Below are 22,439 nucleotides of genomic sequence, written 5' to 3' on the forward strand. Positions count from 1 at the left end.
AACAGACAGGTAGATAAGGCAACGGCAAAAGTCGAAAAGATACTTGGGTGCAAAGGAAGAGGAATGGTCAGCAGAAAAAAGGAAGTAATATTGCCTGTTTATAAGTCTCTGGTGAATTTTCATTTGAAAATTCTGGAGGCCTCTCCTTCAAATAGAGCCCATCCAGAGGACCGCTACTAAAATGATCAGCAGTCTTCACCATAAAGCATATGGGCACAGACTTAAAGATCTAAACATGTATACCCTGGAGGAAAGGAGGAAAAGGGGAGATATGATAGACATTTAAATAATTCACAAGTATCAATGCACAGGAAGTGAGCCTTTGTCAATGGAAAAGAGGCTATAGAACGAGAGATCATGGGATGAGGGTGAAAGGGGATAGGTTCAGGAGTAATCTAAGGAATTATTTCTTTAGAGAAAGGGTGGCAAATGCTCAGAACACCCTCCATGTGGAAGTGGCGAAGACAAGGACAGCCTGCTCTGTGGGGGAATTGCTTCCAGTGCAGATGAGAAGAGAGGAAGGAAAAGAAGGTGCTGCTGTGAAAAGTGACCCTGCTGTCACACAGAGCTGGCCTAAACATGGCCAGGATTAGTGCATCCACGTCAATCCTGAGGACCTAACACCAGAGGAATGTGCCTGAAGACCATGGGAAAAGTACTCGGCACGCTGATGACACCAGCTCATTGGACTGTGAACCTGAGAGTTCCTGGTACACATCAACAACCCACTGACAAGCACCAATCATATCCCTACTTGCCCAATGGGGCACAAATGAGACTATCCTGCTGGCTCTGGGGCAGGCTCCAGTTGGGTCAAATGGAAAAGAAAATTGGACATGCTAACATGCACCAGCAAGAGAAGTGAATACAGAATCCTAGTTCAGTCCTGGGACAGCTCCAAGTGCTGTGACTGCAGCAGCAGCAGCAGGAAGAGGCTACCGCATGTGTCCCCCAGGCTGTAAGATCTACTTCTGCCTTTCCCAATCCTTCCCACAATCCCTTCTGTGCCTGGAAACTTCAGCAGGAATTTTCTCGCTGAGGCAGATGAAGGGAGAGGAGGAGGGGGCAGTTTTGTTTTTAAAAATGTATTTCTCATATTTCTAACCTGCTTTTCCATTAATAGATCAAAGCAATTTACAATAAATCCCCAGAATGTCGGATCATGGTGCCAAGTTATGATTTGGCTTCATGAACTGGAGGCACGGGCCTTGTATAATTATGTAATAACCTTGCATTATCTATGGAGTAACTTCCCTTTAAAAAAAAAATACAGATTTATTAATATGGATTAATCCTCTAAGACTTAATCTCTGTGACAATATTTTACCATAAATCTTACAATCCACATTAATTAATGTGATAGGTCTGGAATTCTGAGTGGCTAGTGGAACTCTACCTGGCTTCTCTAATACATATCACAGCAGGAAATAAACTCTCAGCTTTACTCTTGGAAATGAAATCTTGATATAGTTGTAAAAGTATGGGAGTCAGCTTGCTACTAAAGGCTTGATAAGATTCCATCATAAAACCATTCAATCGTGGTGACTTATGAGGAGCTAGAGGTGTTCTGAATTTCCTTTTTTTATAATTGCATAGTCCAATTTACTTTTTCCGCCAGATTTAAGATGGGCCAATCCGATGAAATGCATTAATATTTTAATGTAATACATTTCTAAACCACTTTTCAGGATTTTACAATCCCCCTGAAATTTCAGTAAGCTGCACAGCAGCAAAGCATGCAGAAACCAGAGTACTCAGTCCGATACTGTTGTTTATGCAGCTGGGACTCAAGTGAAAAATTACCTACATATACTAGAAAATTCAGTTATAAAAACACACACACACACACACATACTGACACACATTTCTCCCTGACCCAAACACCACCCCTGGGAAAGCCTATTTTACCAACAGTTAAATATAGCCAGGTTGTGAAACTACCCAACCACATATATATTTAGCCAGTTTGCCAGGGAACATTTCAAACCCAGGGATCTAGGTTTCAAACTCCATGTATTAGACATCTAGATCCCTTTGAAAATTGTCCTCAGTTTTTAATCGATACAGATTTGTTATACTCATGGCCCCGCGTCTGGCCGGCTGCATCTTCCGGCTCCCTGCCGCGAGCTCAGGGGGTCCTTCCTGCTGGCAGCTCCAGCGCAGGCCTGCTGGTGTGCAGGCTGCCACCGCCCCTGTCTGCTGCCTGACCTCCTCCTAGGTGCACGCGCGTGCCTGGGGAGAAGAATTAAAGGGCCCGCGGTGGGAAAATGCCGCCGGCCTCTTCCCCTGATGTCAGAAGCTCTGCCCTATATAACAGGGCAACAGTTGGTTCCCCAATGACTTGGCAACAGGTCTTCCTTGTGTTTCTTTGCTTGCTCCAGCTTTGGATTCTGCTCCTGCTTCCTGTTCCTGCCTTTGCCCATGTTTTCCTGTTCCTGTTCCTGCTTCTGCCTCCCTCTGCCTGCTCCGGACCCCGCTTCTGTTTTCCCTTCGGACGGATCTCCCTGGCTTGACCTTTGGACTGGACCTCACCTCGCCTGCTTGACGTCTGCCCCAACATATTGCCAAGTCCATGGACCCAACGGAGGCCTCCACCCAACAGGCCATACCAGGCCTCGCTCAGAAGATTCTAGAGCAGCAGAAGGTCCTTGAGTCCCTCGCTTCAGCAGTTGACCGGCTCAGCCAGCGCCTGGATGCCTCACTACAACAGGGGGCGTACGCTCCTATCACGGGGAGTCTCTCTCCTCCCGTGCCTGCCGCTCGGCCTGTTCTCCTGCTCCCTGCTTCTCCATGCTTCACTGGGGATCCCCAGTGTTGCCACGGTTTCGTCAATCAGTGCCACTTCCACTTTTGTCTCCAGTCTGCTCTTCCCCACAGACCTCACCAAGACCACCTACATGCTCTCCCTTTTGTATGGTAAGGCCTTGGCGTGGGCCTCTCTGATCTGGGAGCAAGCCGATCCGGTCCTGCAGGACCTACAAGCATTTCTAATGCTCTTTCGGACAGTCTTAAATGACCCCGGATGGCAAACTACCTCCTTGCTGCACTTGTGCTGGGGTCCCGTTTTCTGACGGACTATGTAATTGAATTTCATACCTTGGCGTCTGAACTTCATTGGGGCGTGGACTGTCTGCGGTCAATTTTCCTGGATGGTTTGACCTCTCGAATAAAAGATGAGTTGGCAGCCCGCGAGCTACCTTCGTCCTTGGACGGCTTGATCGACCTGGCCGGCCGTATCGACTGCCAGCTCCAGGAGAGGACCTGGGAGTTATCGTTTTCTAGGAAGCCTCCATCCACATCCTGATCCTGCCGTCATTCGCTCTCTCCCAAGCCAGTGCCTACTGCCACCAAGGATACTCCAGAGGAACCCATGCAGTTGAGGTGCAGCCATCTGACTCCCGAAGAACGCCTCCGATGCCAACGTGCAGGACTGCAAAGGAGCTGGGCACTTTCTCGCCCACTGCCCAGTGCGCCCGGGAAACTCCTGGGCATAGGTCAAGTCGGGGGACTTTCCTTAGGCCTAACCTCTCCGGTTCCTCCGCTCACATTGCCAGTCACCATTGTCGGTGAAAAAGATGACTTCCACACCCTGGCTCTGATAGTCTCTGACTCAGGCGGTGTGTTTGTGGCATTGTGGACCCTTGGTCACTGTGGAGATGACTCCGCCCATGGGGAGGGGCCCTGTGGGGAACCACAGTGATAGGCTGAACTCAATTAGCAGACACAGTGTGGATGGAGGCTTTATTGTACTGCTGTAGATAGAAGATGTAGGCAAGAAGGTAAGGCACTGGTATCCACCAAGTGCCAATACGTTCAAAAGGCTCAGATGGATAATCTCACCCAGATGTTCATGATAGGCGGGAGTCCCGCAGGGTGGGTAATGCCGCAGCTGGTGGGTGGAGCTGGAGCACCAGATCGTAGAGGTACTCATAGGAATGTAGGCATCTTTCTGATTATTAAATGGTGGAACCGAAGGTCCGTGGTGCAGGATACATAGGCTGGTAGGCCCTCGAGGAGCGAGTACTTGGTGGTCCGATATCCTGAAATGGAGAAGAGAGATAAAGACCCCCAAGGAGCGGTTGTCTTAGTTAGAGAGACCCTGAAGGGAGTTGGAAGTGAGAGACCCCCAAGGAGCGGGTGTCTAGAGCTTCTAGAGGAGCGAGGCCCTTGGCGTGAAGCAGCATCTAAGCGTGCAGCTTAGAGCGGTCAGAGTAGCTAAACCGAAGTCCTTGCTAACTCAAAGGTGGTAGCAAAAGGAGGTTTGATAAAGCTGGAGGTATTGACGTCATGCGGTGGGGCCGCCCCCGAGGTTCCTGCCATGACGTGTATTTGAGCTTGGGGAGATGTGCACGCTAGCGCCCTAGGAGGCCACGGGAGTAAGCATGGTGGACTGGAATGCCCATGCTAGGATGGAGATGCCGAGACCCTCGGCACTCAGCACCGGAGGCAGCCATCTTGCCCAAGGAGAGAGAAGGAGGAAGAAAAGAGGTAAAGCAGAGCAGTCGCAGCCGTCTGTGACCGACAGATGCAACAGGTGGCAATTTCATCCTTAAACAACTGGTCCACCATCTGCGAATTCCTACCTGTCTCGCTCCAGTGCCGCTCATAATATCCTCCATCTCTGGCAAACCCCTGCTGGGGAGAGTCACCCATACCACTGCTCCCGTCACCTTGCACACCGGCGCTTTTCATGAGGAAAAGATCACCTTTCACATTCTTGAACGGGCCATCCATCCCATTGTCCTCAGTCTGCCTTGGCTCCAGAGACACTCCCCTCAGTTTGAGTGGACCTCCATGCAATTGTCACAATAGGGACCCTCCTGTCACAACTCTTGCCTGAAGACGCTGACCGCTCAACGCTGACCGCTCAACGCTGCCTCTCCACCGCCCTGACTCCTGTCGGCCTACCAGCCCAATATGCCTCCTACGCAGACATCTTTTCAAAACAAAGAGTGGATGTCCTACCACCCCATCGACTGTGCCATCAATCTCCTGCCCAACGCAGAACCTCCGAGAGAGCATGTCTATCCTCTCTCCCTTGCGGAGATCAAAGCCATGTCCGAATACGTGCAAGAGAATTTTGCTAAAGGATTCATCTGCCAGTCTACTTCCTCCGCTGGAGTGTGCTTCTTTTTTGTGGCTAAAAAGGATGGGTCTCTACGACCCTGTATAGATTACAGGGGCCTGAACGCCATTACTCTCAAAGACCGCTATCCATTGCTGCTCATCTCGGAGTTGTTCAACCATTTGCAAGGAGTCAGAATTTTCTTGAAACCTGATATTCTTGGGGCCTACAATCTGATTCACATTAGGGAGGGCGACGAATGGAAAACGGCATTCAGTGCTCGGGATGGGCACTATGAGTACCTTGTTATGCCCTTCGACTTGTGCAATGCCCCCGCCATTTTTCAAAACATGAAGAACGATATGTTTCACGATCTTTTATACAGTTGTGTGGTTATCTTTTTGGATGATATCCTCATTTTCTCCAAAGATTTGCAAACCAATCACCGAGACACCTCACAGGTACTCCAACGTCTTCGAGACAACCGCCTGTTTGCCAAGCTAGAGAAATGTTCTTTTGAGATGGAGAGTTTACCGTTCCTCAGTTACATCGTCTCCCGACATGGATTCTGGATGGACCCGGAGAAACTCAGAAGCATTCAGAACTGGCCACAACCCTTCGGCCTGCGGTCCCTGCAGCACTTCCTAGGTTTCGCCAATTATTACCGGAACTTTATCCATAATTACGCTAAATTGGTAGCGCCACTCACCGACCGCCCTGAGTCGGAAAGCAGCGAACCCTAAACTCTGGCCCGCCGTGGATGTATTGGCCTTCCAGCACCTAAAAGCCGCCTTTCTTCAGGAATCTTGTCTTCGGCATCCCAATCCACTATGACTTTTTATAATTGAAGTAGACGCCTCCTCTGTCAGCGTAGAGGCAGTTCTGAGCCAGCATACTCCTTCCGGCACTCTTCACCCATGCTCTTTCTACTCCTAACAATTTTCCCCTGCGGAACACAACTACAGGATTGGCAATAAGGAGCTCCTAGCGGTAAAACTCGCTTTTGAGGAATGGCGGCTCTGGCTCGAGGGGGCGCAACACCCCAACACTGTATACATGGGCCATGAAAACTTAGAGTACCTTCACCAAGCTCAGCAATTGAATCCCTGTCAGACCCCCTGGACCCTCTTCTTCGCCTGCTTCAATTTCAGTCTGCGCTACCGTCCCGCAGCCAAAACTCTCAAGGTGGACGCCCTCTTCCGTTCCTTTGTCTCGGAAGACGTGGCTGAGCCCCCACGAATCATCATAGACCCGGCCCGGGTCATCATCTCTACAACCACACCGTTCCTATGGGGAAGATGGTTGTCCCTCGCTGACTCCGGTACAAAGTCCTGCAATGGGCCCATGATGCCCACACCGCAGACCATCCCAGGAGGGCTCGTACCTTAGCCTTATTACAACGCTTCTACTGGTGGCCCACGATGAGATGCGATGTCGGCAAATATGTGGATTCTTGCCAGGTCTGCGCCCAGCAGAAGCCTCTCACAGGCCAACCCTGGGGTCTATTATATCCCCTACCAGCACCCACAGAGCCGTGGTCACACATTGCCATGGATTTTGTGGTGGACCTTCCACCCTCTTAAGGCAAGACAGTCATTTGGACGGTAGTGGACTGGTTTTCCAAAATGATGCACTTCGTCGCCTTACCCAGTCTTCCCTCCGCTCTGCAGTTGGCGCAGCTTTTCATCCAAAATATCTTTCGTCTCCATGGCCTTCCTCAGCATATAGTGTCAGATCGTGGTACTCAGTTTATGGCCAAATTCTGGAGGACCCTGTGCAAAAATTTCAGCATTTCACTGGACTTCACCACAGCCTATCTTCCACAGGCAAATGGTCAGGCGGAGAAGACCCATCAAACCCTAAAACAGTTTCTCCGCAGCTATGTGAACGCCTGACAGAGGGATTTGATGGCCCTTTTGCCCTGGGCTGAATTTGCATTAAACTCGTATGTCTCCTCAGCCACCAAAACTTCCCCTTTCCATCTCGTGTATGGCAGGCAAGCTCTTCTGCCATTGCCAGTACCACTGTCAGTAACATCTTCAGTGGCTCAGTTGAAAGCCCAGGAATTACAACTTCTCTGGAAAGAAACCCAACGGCTCCTACAAGAAGCCAGTCACAGAACCAAGAGGGTTATGGATGCCCTTAGAAAACCAGCACCTTCGTTCAGGCCAGGGGGTCCTCCCCGCTGGCAGCTCTGGCGCACGCCTGCCAGCATGCAGGATGCTGCTGCCGCTGTCTGCTGCCTGACCTCCTCCTAGGTACGCGCGCATGCCTGGGGAGAAGAATTAAAGGGCTCGCGGAGGGAAAATGCCGCCGGCCTCTTCCCCTGATGTCAGAAGCTCTGTCCTATATAACAGTTGGTTCCCTGATGATTTTGCAACAGGTCTTCCTTGTGCTTCTTTGCTTGCTCCAGCTTTGGATCCTGCTCCTGCTTCCTGTTCCTGCCTCTGCCTCCCTTCTGCCTGATTCGGACCCTGCTTCCTGTTTTCTCTTCGGATGGATCTCCCAGGCTTGACCTTCGGACTGGACCTCACCTTGCCTGCTCGCCACCTGCCCTGACCTTCAGACTGGACCTCACTTCGCCTGCTCACTGCCTGCCTTGGACCTCAGACTCAGACCTCATCCTGCCTATCAGCGTCTCCGCAGGGGCCCCACCTAAGACCAGCCGGCCCTGGTACCCAATGGCTCAACCTGCAGGGAACGAGGGCTGGTAGTGGCGATGCTCCAGCTGGCCCCTGATCACCTCAGGTTTCGCCTCCTAGCGCTGGTGACCCATGGGGCTCAACCCTCATGGGCAGCATCAACACCAACCTAGGCCAAGGGTCCACAACCAACATCCAAGATTGGAATAATAAGCCATAAATTGATTGGCAATCTAATTTTCCTTATAAATGGTGGTTGTGCTGTTGTTTTAAAATGACATGACAAATGCAAATAAAGAGGTTAGAAGACCAAATCACCAAGTCTGTGGATTAAGAAAGAGAGATTTGGTAAAAATTATATTGTCTAAACAATTGCAGGCTGTTTAAATGGTAAGCTTTTAATAAGCATTTAAAGAGTGGGGTATTCATGCTTTTATAAACCAAGTCGCAGTCCCCCGACATGGACCAAGTTTCGTTGATTGCGTCAGGAGAGACCAATCTAAGAGTAAAAATGACAACAAATGAGGACAAGAAATGAGGACAAAACCAGGCAGCAACAAATGTAGATATCTTAAAACATTTCAAAAATACCGCACAAGCATTACAAGAATATCTCTGAGGGTTACAAATAAGTGCCAGAAAAGAGCACCAAAGGTCTCATGACTCAACTGATGTCAAAATGATGTAAAGGGAGTCCAGGGGAAGCCAGAAGGAACAATAAGAGAATTAACAGGCAAAAAAGCACATAGACACTTTAAAAGATACATAAACAACACAGCACAAAAATATAACTTGAAAAGGCTTCAAAAGATCATATCAGAAAAAAACAGGCCAATTGATCTCTAAGTTCAAGCTACAGGGAAATACTGTATTTAAGTGATGTATCCATCTCTGTTCCACTGTAAAAGGTAGCGAGAGAAGGAGGGATACAGACTTCTATAATGAAAAAAATGAAGATCATCAATGTCATGATGAGCACTCACCCAGTGAGATACTAGGGGTGCATTTAGTTTCTCCAAACGTATACAAGAGCAATGCTCATAGATATGGGTACGAATTGCACGAGATGTTTTCCCAACATATAACAAAGGATAAGGACAAAGTATTACATAAATAACACCTTGCATAGAGCAGTCAGAGGAAAAAAGCAGAGGATAGACCTGTCTAGAGAAAATTGTAAGTGTAAGAGAGAGAGTTTACAAGCCTTGCAATGACTGCATGCAGTGTGTCCAGAGTGGGGAACAAAATGATCAATAGATGTTTGATATTCAGATGAAATCAGCAAATTGCACAGGTTATGGCTGCGTTGAAAAGCAAAGCGAAGGTGTTTTAAAAAAATGGCAATAGGACCTAAACATGACTAGTGGTGACATAATATCACATATAGAGCAGCACATGGGCGACTACAGGAGTACACAAGTGGTAACATCAGAGTCTATGGGAGAGTTCTTGATAAAAAGTAAATCACGATTAATGTATAGTGCCCATTTAAAAGCATGTTTGAGGACTTTGTGAGGATATACACGGTGGAGAAAGTGCACATACATATGTTTGGCTTGAAAGACAAATTCATCCTTGGTGGACAAAAGTCTACGCAAGTGAAAAAATTGGCCTACTGGGGTGTTATCCCTAAGCGATCATGGATGACAACTGGTATAGGAGAGTAATTTCTTCTTTTCTGTGGGATTCTTGAAAATTGTAGCAAAAAAGAAGCCATCCTTAACAGAGATCTGAATGTCAAGAAAGGGAATATGACAGTGCTCAATTTGAGCAGAAAATTGCAGATTGGGTTTACAAGAATTAAGCCAATCCAAAAAGACATAAAACTGAATATCTGTGACAAGCCAAACCAAAAAGATATCATCAATATATCTATACCAAGATAGAATAAACTGCCAAAAATGTGAGGAATAAAGATAAAGTGTTTCAAATTTGGATACATAAAACATGCAATATCGGGGGCCATGTGGCCCCCACATTTGTCTCTTTGATTTGCTGGTATATGATATTATTAAAGGAGAAAAAATTCCTCATAAGGGTTATTCAAGTCAGCTTTATGAAAAAACCAATAGGGCGGGAGTTGAGAACCACTCCTGAGCTGAAAAAACGCAAACATGAATTGAGATCCAAGGAACAAAATTGGCGAAGAAACCCATCTTCAACCACCCTCCTCATCTACAAAGAGTGCCTCAACTCATACAGAAATGACATCAACAAAACCAAGAGAGAATTCTTCTCCAAAAAGATCCACCACCTCATATTTGATTCAAGAGCACTTTTCTCATACGTTTCTACCCTTACTAAACCTCCTGCGCCTACCATTCCAGACGACCAAGCTCTCAACAAAGCGAATGAACTAGCTGCCTTCTTCGACAACAAAATCACATCACTCCTAGCCCCCCTCAAAGGAGCAGCTACACTTCCAAACCACATTCAACAATCAGCTCACTCAACCGCTCAACAATCTTTGGACACAACAGATCAACAGCCTCCGCACTCAACCGCCCAACAATCATTGCACTCAACCACCTTACAACCCAACACAACCCCATCAGTGCTGGACAAGTTTGATCCCACATCTACTCTAGAAATAGAGAACATTCTCAAAAAAATAAAACCTTCCTCTCACCCATCGGACCATATCCCTTCAAACACCCTGAGTATGATCACCAACACCATAGCCAAACCTGTTGCAGACATCATCAACTGCTCTCTCACTCAAGGTCAAGTTCCCAACCAACTCAAGTTAGCCATGCTCAAACCGCTCCTCAAAAAACCCAACCTTCCCACCTCAGATCCAGCCAACTTCAGACCTATAGCAAACCTCCCTATGTTAGCCAAAACTATGGAAAAAGTGGTTAACAACAACTTTCAGACTTTCTTGAAGAAAATAACATCCTCACCCCAAACCAATTTGGTTTTCGTAAGACTAGGAACACAGAATCGCTATTAGCCTCACTATCAGACACCATTATCTTTAATCTAGAAAAAGGCCAACCTTGCCTCCTCGCTCTCCTGGATCTCTCTTCAGCGTTCGATACTGTAAACCACCCGTGCCTCCTGCAACGCCTAACGGACATTGGCATTACAGGAGCAGCGTTCAACTGGTTCAAATCTTTTTGGAGGACAGATCATACAAGGTCAGGATAAATAACAAAGAGTCTCGTGCCATCGAATCTAAAAGGGGAGTTCCGCAAGGTTCATCCCTCTCCCCGACTCTCTTCAATATATATCTTCTCCCTCTCTGCCAATTACTCACCAACCTCAAGCTTATACACTTCCTATATGCGGATGACATACAAATCCTCATCCCTATAGAGGACATACTACACAAAGCCATGTCACACTGGAGTAAATGTCTCGCAGCTATCAACAACCTTCTCACCAGCCTCAACCTAGTCTTAAACACAAACAAAACTGAAATCCTCATTATAGCACCGGAAAACTATGTCCCATCCACTCCTCCGAACGCCAACCAAAGTCCGGATACCTTTTCTCAACAAGTAAAGGACCTGGGAGTCATCTTAGACGGTGGATTCAGCTTCAACAAATTCGTCAATAACACAACAAAAGAATGTTTCTTTAAACTACAAACCTTAAAGAAACTAAAACCACTCCTTCTGTACAGAGATTTCCGCATGGTTCTACAAGCCATCATACTCCCAAAACTGGACTACTGTAACTCTCTCCTCCTTGGCCTACCAGCTTGCACCACAAAACCACTTCAGATGGTCCTGAATGCCTCGGCAAGAATTCTCTCAAATGCCAAAAAAAGAGACCATATCACCCCAATCCTGCATCATCTACACTGGCTCCCGATAAAATACAGGATCCAATTCAAGTCCTTAATGATGATACATAAGGCCTTACATAATATCGCTCCACTCAATTTAACATTTCAAATTCAGCTACACACATCAGTGAAACCAACTAGAAGCGCATATCAGTACAGACTAACCACACAACAGGCGAAATCCTCCCTGAGGAAACGTGCTCTATCCACAGCGGGCCCTTCTCTCTGGAACTCGCTCCCTCCGGACCTTCGCCTTGAACCGTGCCACGCTACATTTAAAAAGAAACTTAAGACTTGGTTGTTCGAACAAGCTTTCCCATAGAACTAATGAGCAAGAAAAAAGGCATTTCATATCCTCCGTATCTTCCCCAGCTTATATCTCTCTGAAGAAATTAACACGAAACTGTACTTAAGCATATGCAACACTATATTTTATCCTGTTACCAGATTCTATCAAGTTCAATGTTATTTACTTACTTATGTACTTATTAACCTGCCTTTTAGTTATTAACTGGTTAACCATATTATATACCTTTTCTCAAATTAACTATTTTATGTTTATTTATGTTTATTTATGTTTTCTCAAATTAACTATGTTCAATGTAAACCGCTAAATGTTCAATGTAAACCGCTAAATGAAGCGATAGTTACGGTTCCTTAGCGATAGTTTTGGTTCCTTGTAAACCGGGGTGATATGTATACTATACAGGAACCCCGGTATATAAATTCTTTAAATAAATAAATAAATAAATATAATATCAATGGCATCCTGCTGAGGAATATTAATGTATAGTGCCTCAATATCGTGTGAAACCAGAAAAACAGGTGAGACTGGAAGGGCAATTTGCTGGAGTAAAGTAATAAGGTGGCCAGAGTCATGAATATAGGAAGGTACTAAATAAATCATTGGTTTAAAAAAAAATATCTACAAACCATGATAGAGGTTCTGACACGGAATCAATGCTTGCAACGATGGGACTGCCTGGGGGATTGTGTAAAGTTTTGTATATCTTAGGCAAGATATAAAAAACCGGCATACAAGGGTGGAGTTTAGTGAGCAAAGCAGCTTCACATGTAGTAATCCAGTGCTGGTCAAGGGCATCGTTTACTACCGAAGCTATCAACATCATAAATTCTGGTGTAGGATCTGTAGTGAGAGGTTGGTAATAGGACTGGTCCGCTAACATGAAAATATCAACAAAATGTGTTGGGTAATTTTTGTGGTTTGTATCTGAAATGTCATAAACCCCCAGTGAAATTTTTGTTATGTTTATGTCATTTCATTTGATTTATTTATTTATTTATTTAACAATTTTATATACCGAAATTCTTGTAAGAGGTTACAAATCAGTTTGGTTTACATTGAACAGTAACAGTGCTTCAGAAGAGAGCAATTACATTGAACAATAACAGTTCGGATTACATTGAACAGTAACAATGCTTCAGAAAAGAGCAATTGGATTGAAGCAGTAACAGAGCATCAGAAGAGAGTAATCACAATGATACTAGGATACGCGGTATTCCAATATTATAAAACGAAGTAGAATTACAATTATAATGATACTAGGTATTCCAGCAACAAAAACGAAGTAGAATAACATTGCATCAAAAACAGTGTCTAGAAGGGAGCGAATAAATAAACCAGTGATAGCAAAGGCTCAAATCTTGAACTAAGAACAGACTACTAGGGATTTAAGACAACAGTGGATTGCATAATACTGTCAGTTAACAGGAAGGATATCTTCTCTTCCGTGGTCCAGGCGAGTCCCGTATGAGGCATCCACATTCCCTTCCTCCTGGATGGCTGGAAATGTGTGATCTTCCTGGCTGCATCAACGTGCAATTTCCTAAACTGTGGGAATTTATTTTTGATAAAATGGTGGGCAACACACCATTTTACCACAGCTTAGTAAATTCCATTCAGGGCTGCACATATTGGATAACTGGATTATCTGTCTGATAAAGTTAGGTGGTACAGACCAATGAGGGAATGCAATTGAGTCAAGAAGTCCTACTAAACATGCCTTCATTAAGGGATTAGCATAAAAATTTGGAGCAGGGAAAGAGTTTTCTAGGTGGCTGCCGTCTATCCTATGGAATAGCTCCCTGTGGACTGTTATAAAGATCTCAGTGACTTGAACTTGCACATTAAGTTAAAAATCTGACATCTATTGATTAGATGATATTCTGTCTTTCAGCTTTTTGGGCTGACTTGATTGAGTAGGACTATAATGTTCCTATTACACTGGGCAGTCTTCAAAATGTTGATTACATTATAATTGGTTTACTGATAGTTCAGAATTTTAAACTAGATGAGGGGAGAAGTTTGGGCAAAATAAGATGGGGAATTGCCCTGAATAATTTCAGGGTCTTAATTTTGTTAGAATAAATTAGATTTTAGGTTGCATTGTGTTATGTGATATGCTTTTTTATGTTGAAATCTATTGTAGTTGTGTTGTAATTATATTTTGTAATTTATTGTACTGAATGCATATATTCTGTTACACAGGAAGACCAATTTTCAAAAGTACACAAGAGGCACCAAATATTCACCTATGTGGGTGTGTGGAGATTTATGCTAATATTTGATAAACTGTGTGGCAGCAGCTGCAGGGTTTAAAAAAATAATGTGCATTTCTTCCCAGAAAGTATGTGCTCATGTTTCAATACTCATATAAATATGTAATGCAAGGACATACATATTTTCTCTACCCATTTTATAAAAATACATATGTATATTTTATGAGGATAACTTTCAAACAACTCGGCATGGCCCCATATATGTGCAAATTTACTATTGTATTTTATAATCAACATGGATGCATCTGTGCAACATCTAAACTATGCATCTATGGCCCCCAAAAATACACACAGGATTTTGCACACAAATATGTGCATAATTTGAAATGTTCACGTACACCTGGCAACTTGTAGGTATGTATGTTTTTTACATGCACACAAAGGGCACTTCCTGTTTTGCTGGGACTGGTTCATTCCAAGTTGGCTTCCCCCTAGCAAGGCAGTCAAATTTCATCATGAAGGACATGTCTAGGCTGGCATCCATGGGGTCAGGAGGAACAATCAAAAGATTCAGCCGGCCTGGAAGAGCCTGTAGTTTACTTTAAATTGTGGAGTTTCCTACTTCCCATAGGGGTAAGTACATTGTGGGAACTAGGAAGGTGGATAGGGGTAAGGGGTAAAGGTGGGGTTAGAGAGTTATATGTGAATTTAGGGGGCTTTTTTGGGGTGGGGTAGGAGCATTTTGGGGATTTAGGAGTAGGGAAGGGGTGGGGGCTTTTAGGGGTGTGTGGGTGGGAGTGGGCTGTGGGGGTGTAAGGGCAAGGAGTCATTGTGGGCTTGCGGTAGGGCAAGAGGCTTTAGGTATATACGGGCCGATTTAGTAAAATGCGTGGGAGAGCCGGCACTCTGAGGCGAGCGTCCGCTCTCCCGATGTGCGTCCAGGCAACTCTCCTGGGCGCGCGATTCTGTATGCAAATGAGGGCCAGCAGTAAAAAGGAGCGCACTGTTAACCCGCGTTTGGACGCGCTAGCTTTACCACTTATTCAGTAAGGGGTAATAGTGCATCAAAAATGCGCGTCCAACCCCCCCCGAAACTAATAGCGCCCGCAACATGCAAATACATGTTGATGGCCCTATTAGTTATTCTCGCGCGATTCACTAAGCAGCCAAGCCGCACATTTTACTTTCAGAAATTAGCGCCTACCCAAAGGAAGGCGTTAATTTCTGCCAGCACCGGGAAAGTGTACAGAAAAGCAGAAAAAACTGCTTTTCTGTACACCCTCCGACTTAATATCATGGCGATATTAAGTCGGAGGTCCCAAAAGTTAAAAATAATTAAAAATAAAAAAAAAATAAAAATTTAAAATCGGCCCGCGGCTCGCGGGTTGAAAACTGGATGCTCAATTTTGCTGGCATCCAGTTTCCGAACCCTTGGCTGTCAGTGGGTTTGAGAACCGACGCCAGCAAAATGGAGCGTCAGCTGTCAAACCCGCTGACAGCCGCCGCTCCTGTCAAAAAAGAGGCACTAGGGACGCGCTAGTGTCCCTAGTGCCTCTTTTTACTGCGGGCCCTCATTTAAATACTGAATCATGCGCATAGGAGAGTGGCCTGTGCACGCGCCTGGAAAGCGGGCGCTCGCCCGCTCTCCCGCGACTTTTACTGAATCGGCCTGAATGCTGTGTGGTAGCTGTACTCCCCCCTGATTCTTCCCTATGAAATAAGTGCTGCTGGGCCAATATGCATAAGGACGGGTTTTTCAAAGCCTGGACTGCCCTGCAATATCCCTGTTGAAACTGAGTAACTTGACCACTTGGGGATTGTCCCTGTTCTGGCGTATTTTCTGGTCAGGTGTCAGGACACCACATATTGCTGAAGAAAGGGAGAGCAAAGAACCATGAAACACAGGCAAGGCTTCAGTTCATAAAATGGAAGCATACCACTGAGGAGGTCACAGAACCAGCAATATTGAACTAAAAGCTTTGGGGTAGATTTTAAAAGGGTGTGCATGCTACCCGGCGTGTACATATGTACGCCCGATTTTATAACTTGCGCGCGCAGGCAAATATGGCTGCTGCACCGGGAGCCTGACCTCGCCCCTGCCCCGTCCCACCCATGCCCTGCCCCCTCCCCGCCCCTTTTTGCAAGCCCCGGGACTTACGTGGGTCCCGGGGCTTTACGTGTGTTGCTGAGCCTTTTTAAAATAGGTCTGGCGCGCGTAAGGCCGGATACGCTTGTAAATCCTCCGGATTTACGTGGGTAACCTTTTTAAAATCTGTCCCTTTTTATCCTATTTTGCAGTATAGATTGAGAACCTCAAGAAGAAGGCCTGGAAACTGCTCTAGAAGGAAGGGGAGTGACTGGCCTAGATGCATGCCTTGCAAGAAGAGGCCAGAGGTAAATTCCTAAAATGCCCATCAGGGAAATGTCAACATGGTCTGTCTATTTTCTTCTTCCATCACAAGCCCCTCTGTTGCCCTGCCACTCTACAAGACCTTGTCTCCATGCTTATTGACTTCATCCTCATGCACATTGATTTGATCTTTTATAATTCCATGGGTCATGGGCAGCACTGTCATGAAGCACAACTTGTAATGCACTCAGAGATCAACTATTGAACTCAAAAGGGTGTTAGAACATACTCCTAAAACCCTTACCAGGGAATGTCAAGGCCTCCCATCCAACAAAGACCCACTGATTTATGGCTGAATCATGGCCATTGATGGTTTAGAATCTTGGGCACACCCCAACACATACCAACCAGACACTACTTCTGAGCCCCTATCACTAGCTAGGCACCATACTTGAAAGCACCGCTGTATAGAAACTTATGTACTGTATCTCTAGGAACCTATCTATGGCCTTGCTATCCCCTATAGTGCATGGGTGTCCCACCGCTTGGAGCACTTTCTAATGTCTCCACGTCTTCCAGAAATGCAGTGCCCTCTAACAGTTTTTATGATGCTGCACATCACATCCTGGAGCAAACCAGCCGATGGCTTGACACACATTATTTGCTCTTTTCATACATGAGACCAGCTCGAAGGAGGAGGAGGGTGAAGAGGAGGAAGAGCACCTGGCCCCTCCTGCTGCTTCAGCAGCTGTGCCCACTGCAGGGGGCCCGGAGCAGCAACCACTACCACCACAATAACCATTACCAAAATAACCCTACAGCAGCCACTTTCCCCACCATGTGATATCCTCTCCCCTTTTTGGTAGGGCCTCCTCCCCATTGTCTGGATGCAGGTCCTGAGACTGCCCAGCCATTGCTGGGTGAGGGAGAACTTCTCCCTGATTTTGGACTGCATCCCTTGGCTGCAGAAGTGGCCTCAATGGCTAAAGCACCCGCTCCAGACCCTGAGACCTGTTTTCTTGCAGCTGTTGGCCAGGCAGTCTAGAGGATGGGAGAAGCATTTTGTGGGATGCAAGCTGCCATGGGGAGGCTAGTAGACTTGGCTGAGTACCTCACCCAGGCTCAAAAGGGCTTCGTAGCCCTCTTCAGCTAATGGGCATGAGGTGATTGCCACAGTCCCCAGAACCCTAGGCCAATGAGGACTTTGCTGTCCGATGCTCCTGTGCACTTCTATTTGATGTAAACCTAATTTTCCACCCTTCCCCCTTTTTATTTTAATATTTGTATACAGCTTTAAAGGTTTTTATATTTTTATGCATACTAAGGTCCATGTCCACCCTGAGTTAAGCCCCTTTCGGGATAGCCTACTTCAATCACTAACTCATTCATGCACTGCCATGCATTTAGCTTGCCATGCAGCTCTGGTCTGTAATCGCTATCCTCTGTTCAGCTACCTTTATAGCTGCCTATGTGTCACTCCTGATTATTTGGGTGTGCATTCTGTACTTAGCTCCCCTTGCTGTAACGGGCACAAAACTTCTGAGCTGTAAATCAACATTTACATCTTATCCCACAAAGTACTTGAGATATGAGGGCAGTCAAGCCACATGAACAGGTATAGTCTACAGAGGGAAACATCTTGTATGCTTTCCCACTGCTAAAAATATTTCTTGGGGAGACAAGGAGCACACATTAAGTGGCCCTTTCAACAACAACACAACTTCTAGCAGAGGAAGGGCTGGTGTACTTGTGCTATAAGTATCCATAACTTAATTATTGTCTTTTTGGAATTTATTTCTGCTGAAACTCAGCCCCCCAGGATAACCCAATCACATTCACTCATTCACCCCCTGCGTGCCCCAGTCAACATACACACACTAACCTTGTATCTGGCTAATAGCAAACCATAATATAAAAAATCATGCAATTACACTTCTGGCCAAGGACCAGGATTTCCCTGATTGCCCCCCTCTCCACCTCTCTTCCTAGCCTGCTGCAGTGTCCACTCACTGGGAGAAGCCAGTCACCAAACACCAAGTTGATAAAGATAATGCACGTTAGAATTTGGCTCATAAATTAGCTGTAGTAAAATGTTTGCATCGTGTTGATGACATTCATGCATGCATTCTTTATAAAATAGCAAAATGTGCATGAAGTTACAAAACAACACCCTGACACGCCCACTTTGTTCATGCATATTTTTGCTCACAAACGTGAGTATACACGCATACACTATCCTTTTGGAAAATCGGGTATATGTACGTCCGGAGTCTGCTCCATATGCACGTATATGCTATTTTTCCCCGCATATAACTCCTTAGAAAATTACCTCCTATATGTGTAACAAATGCAACAGTTCCTGGTAACAACCCAAAATTAAACATGAAAGCAGGTATTTTTATAAAGTATGCATATACTTCGCTTCTGAAAATACTTGTTGCATATTTGGAATCATCAGTTCACCAATACCTCTACCAGTTCACCCAGATATTCACCAGTTCATCTGCACCCTCCAGCACTTCATCCCGAGCCTTCACCAGTTCACCCAGACCACCCAAAATCCACAGTTAAAAGACAAATTCAATTTCCATTGCATGAGTCAATGAGTAGGTGTACAAATATGCAGACAAGTTCATTAACATATGCATGTATACTGCTTACAAAAGAGCAACTTGCATGTATACTTCTGAACCCCTCTCTGAATGCCCCTAAATTATACCCTTTTCTTTCCCTATTCACATTTATGTGTGAGAATGCAAGTACATGCATGCTGTCGAGGTTTCTAAAATACTCAAAATTAAGACCCAAAAGTGGGAAGCAAGAAAAAATCAATATAGAAAATATAAAACTTGCTACCTGTAATTTCTCTATAAATTAATGGTCCACCTTCATAAGATAACAAATACAGGTTATTGGTTTTGCATCTTCCAGGAATTACAAGCGTTTGCCATACCTAAGATTCCCTAGCGATAGCGGCCAGCATCGCTCTGCAAAAACACAATATGCACTGCGCATTCTATTCCAAGTCAGGTCCTTGAAGAAGGGGTGTCCTTACCCCGAAACCACGCGTTGTCGGACAGCAAGAACCCTCATTTCAAGTGGACTTCAAGATAAGTACTTTGAGTACCAGATCAAATCATTTATTTGCCTGGACTGCAACAGCATATCATACAGCACAATACCCGGCCACCTAATGATTTACAAAGCTCTAAAGAACTAACAGAGCTTACCAGCACGTTGCAGAATGATGAATCCTGTGAAAAAGGGGGCGGGCCTGTGAAAGGCCACAGCCATTCGCACTGTGGCGGTGCGATTTCGCCAGCCATAGTAGGGCCGGCTGCAGCCTTTTGCAGCGAATAGTGACACCGTAAAAGGTATAACTATTCGCCGTGCTATTGCTGGCGATAATGTTCCTCACATTATCGCCGGCAGCGGTGCCACGGCCAACTCCTCCCCCTCCTCACTACAACTCCTCCCCCCCACCCTGACTCCTCCCCTCCCCCTAATTTGCATTATATCGCATGCGAAAAGGTCCTTTTCGCACGCGATAATGCTTTGAAAAATAACCCCTATGCTTTAGATTCTCCATCTTGAGTGAAGACACTTCCACATCCTACTAGTAAATTCACACAAACAACCCTTTCAGTTAATTCTCATGATTTTGACTAATGTCACATACCCTTAAAAAATAGGTAGAAAGAGACAATCAGATGCAGGACGGGCATCACATTTCTTTCTAGCCAAGGTTCTATATGGGCAATTAAAAACATGATATGGCAGGCTCTAGCAATTGAGTCTATGTATTTATTTAATTTACTTATTACTCACCATCTACAAAAAGATCGAGGTGAGGTACAATAAAAACATTCAGAAAATTTAAGACTATGCCGTGATTGGTCTTTGGGACTAGGTGTTTCATTGTGAGTGGTTGGTTCTCCAAGATAATTCTTTGGATAACTTGTGGATGCATCTGGATGTTTAACTGCTCTGTTCTTGCAGTTTAGTCACAAGAGAGTGATACCTACGGGCAGAGAGATGTGAGTAATTATTACTGAATTTCTCTATGCCTCTGAAGCAGTGGCGAGGCCAGAACTGGTTTTCTGGAGGGACCCAAGATTAACATGGGTGAGCAGTAGCCATACAAGTCTGAATCCTATTAGTTGTACTCTTATCAATAATAATAATACCTTGGAGTGTACCCAACAAAGGATGTCTAAATAGTCTGCAAAATCTGACATAATTCATGTGTGACACTTTAAAATATTTTAACTCAATTATTTCAGGCACTTAACAATACTAAACTATATACACACACACTTATGAAAACAATTCAGTTATATTTAAGGGTGTCTCAAGTAACAATACCCTACAACTTAATTTAAAGTTTAGACACAAGTATATTATAAAGACAATCATTTCAACACACATCATGATAACCTGCAAAGTATTCTAAAACCCCTTCTGACAAATGAATTATTATTATTTAGCATATATCCTTTAACCCCTGACAGAATAGCATTACTTCTTTCTTTAAATTCTAATACTAATAAAAAGAATAAGTATTTCAAAACAGCTGACAAATAGAATATCTAATAATTCAAAACACACACACATTTTTTAAATTTTCCTCAGCACCAATATAATATTTCAGAACAGCACACACCAAATAACACCCAATAATTAGAGCTAATAAGGATTAGAAAATGCCCTTGCTTTTCATACCTGGGAACTCTCTCAGACTCACGTACATGCTCGCTGACTCATGATTCTCTTTCATGCTCACATATATGCTCATTCGCATACACATATGCTCTCTCTCACGGTCACCCATTGTAATTGCTATATAACATAATACACCTTTTTACTAGAAGGAACAGATTGAAAAAAAGAGAAAGTTGAATGGTTACAGTTCTTGATACAGACACTAAACGTTAGCAAAACACCTCAGTCCCACATGCAAAACAAGTGCGTAGGGCTTTTAAAATCAGCAACCTGGTTCTTAGAGCATATTTGGACTGTAAGATTTTTGTTCAATGGTGTGTGACACTACATTGAGACACTTTTACCAAAAGAATAATAACAATTTTACCTGTATGCAATGGAAGTGCATTTAATCTGATGGCATTGTTTCACAGAATGAATGGTCTAAAAAAGGTATGCATATAAATAAAAATATAATCAATTATTTGTTAAAAAATAAAAAAATTGATAAAATGTGTTGTATGGGAATAAAAAATCAAAACCTAAATAATTATAAGAAACTAGAAAATGTTTAAAAATAAGAAAAATGTCAGCTAGCCTATATGGGTGAAATCAATTCATGCAGGGTTAGGTTGAGTGAAAGCGCTGCGGGAGGTCTGAGGATTGTGACAAACTGTGTACTTTCAATAGTGACTTTATTCAAATGCAAAGAGAACGTGGAAGTATTTACTTAACCCGTTGCTGGTGATATTAAGTCAAATAGGGCTAACCTGTCCTTTCTATTTAGATATTGAATGTTTACCAGGAAATTTGTATTGCCGATGCTTGTAGTCAGGTAGCTCCAAGAGTGACTAAACTTTTGTAATTTTGATGCGGCATGCTTCCAAGTTCAATATATCTTAATAATGAAGATAAAACAAAATAAAACCCACCCCAATGATCAAATTGTTTGACTGTAAAACCTTTCGAGTATGTAGTAGAAACAGTGTTTGTGTTCTTCAAGTAGTGGGGCAGTAATATTGAGCGTGCACCGCTGATTGGTGAAGCAAAAGTATATGCATAGCTAAAAATAAATCATGATTGAAAACAAAACATTCACTTTAGCCGCTTTATTAAGATATAAACAAAATGTGCAGTATCGCTACTAGGGATGTGAATCGTGTGCCCGATCGTCTTAACAATCGAAATCGTCTGGCAGGAGAAGAAAATCGTGTTTGGCACAATTTTTTAGTTAAAAAATCGGTTTTTCCGATTAGTGCGCACTAACGGAAGTTAGTGCGCACTAACCATTGTTCGTGCGCACTAACAGAAAATGATACAATTTGACACTTTTCAGGTCAGTTAAGGTCAGTTTAGGAATGAATATGT

General features: G+C 44.4%; 1 long non-coding RNA gene across 1 annotated transcript in view; it reads left to right on the forward strand.

Moving 5' to 3' along the window:
• The first annotated feature begins 16,341 nt into the window (after positions 1 to 16,341).
• The window catches only part of LOC115086120, a 92,504-nt gene continuing 86,406 nt past the window's right edge, over positions 16,342 to 22,439 (forward strand). The window contains exon 1 of the long non-coding RNA XR_003855084.1: positions 16,342 to 16,414. This is a non-coding gene — a long non-coding RNA (uncharacterized LOC115086120). The remainder of the gene's footprint in view (positions 16,415 to 22,439) is intronic.

Source organism: Rhinatrema bivittatum, chromosome 2 (genome assembly GCF_901001135.1).
Source record: "Rhinatrema bivittatum chromosome 2, aRhiBiv1.1, whole genome shotgun sequence".
Classification (NCBI taxonomy): domain Eukaryota; kingdom Metazoa; phylum Chordata; class Amphibia; order Gymnophiona; family Rhinatrematidae; genus Rhinatrema; species Rhinatrema bivittatum.